Below are 3472 nucleotides of genomic sequence, written 5' to 3'. Positions count from 1 at the left end.
ACGGGTATCGGAACCCAGTTTCTAGCGTTGTAAGTCCGCAGACATACCGCTATGCCACCGTTAGACTGCCCATTGGACATGTTGAAGTAAGGCATTCTGAAATATAATATCATGTATTGTTTATCATCTGACATAGTGAAACACTATCGATTTTATTATTGGCCATAATATGAATAAGATAAAAAATGGTTGTCTCACCTAAGTGGGTGGCGGTTTTTCCATGGTTCGAATATTTTATGGCAGAAGACATCCATTCTTGGCTTGTTAACGAATTGGAGCGGACTGGTTTTGTCATACGTGACAATAGATAATTTCTCAAGTTTCTGGTGATAACAAGCCAGATATACAATTGTCTCTGTGACTTCCTCATAGGATTGCCAGACTGATTTTTTGTTTTTACCTTCGGAGGAGAATGTTGTGTCGCAACAGTGAAATATGTGGAACACTAGCTAGCAAGGCTTGGGGCCTTTGGCCTTCTGAAGGTGGCGCAGATGTTATTGATGCTGTAAAACAATCTAATTCCACTTGGTGTCTTCACATTCTCAAATAAATAAATAAAAGTACAAGCTTAATGTTTATGTATAAATGCTGTTCATATTTTAAACAAACATGTATTAATAGCATCATGCAATGTAATGGATTAAAAAGAGTGTTTAAACTGTCAAAAAAAGAAGGTAAATGATGTGATGCTCACAAAGACACAGCTATTTAACATGCAGCTGTAATTCTGCATCCTCAGATTTCTATATTGCTTCCATCTGAAGGCTGTCACACCAAACATGCTCGCCCTTTCAGCCGCGAGGGCGTTATAATGTGACGGTCAATCCGCTATTCGTTGGTAAAAGAGCAGCCAAAGAGTTGGCGGTGGGTGGTGATGACTAGCTGCCTTCCCTCTAGTCTTTCACTGTTAAATTAGGGACGGCTAGCGCAGATAGCCCTCGTGTAGCTTTGCGCGAAATTCAAAAACAAATAAACAAACCATCTGAAGGTCCATATACATCACAGAAGTCTATCGGTTATGCATAATAAGTACAATATTCTTATAATTAATTGCTCCCAGCAGCTCAGCGGTAAGTCTGCCTGCTAAATACGCTAAAAATCGGGTTTCGATACTCGTGGTGGGCAGAGCACAGATATGCTATTGTGTAGCTTTGCGCTTAACAACAACCAAACCATACAATTAATTTCTCTTGATCAACATGCTATTAGGTTTACTCAAAAAACATCATAAAAGCATTTAGTTCCAAAATGAAGGGCTCTAAATAAAGATTCATTCTAAATGGAATTACTAATAGAATCTTACAGAAACATGTATGATGTCTACAACAGAATATGACAGCAACGAAGTCGCTTTCATTAATTAGGTTTATTAAGTGTCATTATAAGTGGCTGGAGCACATTTCTATGTTCACAATTAAATCCTTTGACCCTCAGAACCCTAATTTGGCCTTCCTTTGATTTATAGAACTTGAGATAGTAATTTACCCATTGACGTCGGCCCTTTTGGACTCCCGTGTTCTCTGTAGATACCAGGCAAAATTCAGGAGAGGTCCTTGCCAAAAATGAATGATTAAGACTTAGATGAGCCCATAGAAAAGTTTGTGATTTTATTTAGTTGCTAACAGCAATGTTTAAAAATGACACTAAGTATTATTTAGTTGCTAACAGCAGTGTTTAAAAATGACACTGAGTCTTATTTAGTTGCTAACAGCAATGTTTAGAAATGACACCGAGTCACCTGGCTAATAATGTTCCGACCACTACTGTTTTTGTTTTATACCAGCCGGTCTGAGGATCTTTGTATCGAGAGAAACGCAGCGTTAGCAGTGGATATGGCGGATATGATGTGGTTGAAACACTATTATAAACTCTTGAAATAACCCTAAGAGATTTGCTAGAGAATGTAGTGTTGAAAATATAATAGGTATAGTACTAATGTCTTAAGACAAGTATAATTAATTATCACCTTGAAAAAGGCGTTCGCACCATAACTATTGTTAAATTAATAAGGCTAGAACAGGGGTATAAGCTGATGGGCAGTGTACCTCCACCGCTCTATAGGCCATTCATCTTCGAATACTTCCTTTACGAAGGTAATTTTATTTTTCCTACATTGTAGTGTGTACCTAAGTTTTATTTGTTTTTTCATAGGGACGCTTTTTATTTTTGGCCTAGTTTGAAAAGTTTTTTAAATATCACCCCAAATACGAAATTATGTTACGCTCTTCTTCCTTTGGATGTTAAAAACACAACTGTGGTGCAATTGCTATAAACATATATATATATATATATATTACATATAGTCGATTTTTATTTAGTAATTTAGAAAATTGTATATATATATATATATATATATATGTCAGAGCTCAATTTTTATGTGGGAAAATAGATATAACTGTGCGGCCAACAGCTTGAAATCATGCACCATAAAATGGCTGATTATACAGAAAATAATTATGTTTTTATTATGTGACAATTTGTTTGTATTTAAGCGCAAAGCCGCACAACGGCCTATCAGTGCCGTGCCCTTCACGAGTCTTAAAACCCAGTTCCTAGTGTTCTAAGTCCGCGAACTTTCCGCTGTGCTACTGGAGGACGGAGTATGGGAGAGGGGAGTGTGTGAAACATTTAGGGATAAAAGTTTAAATCATGCAACCCTTATTTAAAGTAAAGGCAGCTTAATACAATACCATTTAAGAGGATGTTAGACATAATTAATGCAATTCCTCAGTCAACAATAACTTAACATTTGTGTTTTTATGAAAAAACACTTTTAAACTTTAGAAGTCCTTGATAGTCTAGTTAGCAGGCACCATATGCCAAGCAACAAGAAACAAGTTAAGTCATGAGTTAGCAGAGCTTTTCCTGAGGATTTTTTTAATTACACAATTATATTTTAACTTCATCATTTTTTAACACATGACACCTTATTGCACCTCATATATACAGGCCTAGTAACACATGATCCAAATATGAAGAATATTCTAGTAAATACATTTATTTATCAACTCTGGAATGGAATTTTATAATCTTAAATACGTTTTTTTTTAATATTTATTCACTGGAACTTACTTATATAGGTGAGTTTTCAACTGCACAAATATTTTTACAGGTGTACAATTTATGATTAATTGGACATAAGGAAAACTCCCGTGATTAAGTCAACAGTTATAAATTTAGTAACACTGACCTAGTCTTGACTTCATTAAGTCTAGAAATTTTGACTTTGATTATACAGTCACATGTAAATTATGCAAAAATGCCGTGTAATAACATTACACGCGAGGTTCTGTGTATATATACATATCTTTGTGTGTACGTATTCTTAAGTTTGATATTATAGACTTGCTGGCACACATACTTGTAAAATAAAAAAATAATAATAACCACAATCCAAATTTTGTTACAAACTCAATCACAAATCAAAAATACGAAATAAATTTTCCCATGAAAACAAGAAAAAAATTGGTGA

The sequence above is a fragment of the Limulus polyphemus genome, unplaced genomic scaffold (genome assembly GCF_000517525.1).
Source record: "Limulus polyphemus unplaced genomic scaffold, Limulus_polyphemus-2.1.2 Scaffold3794, whole genome shotgun sequence".
Lineage (NCBI taxonomy): Eukaryota > Metazoa > Arthropoda > Merostomata > Xiphosura > Limulidae > Limulus > Limulus polyphemus.
Note: the sequence above shows the minus strand (reverse complement) of the source record.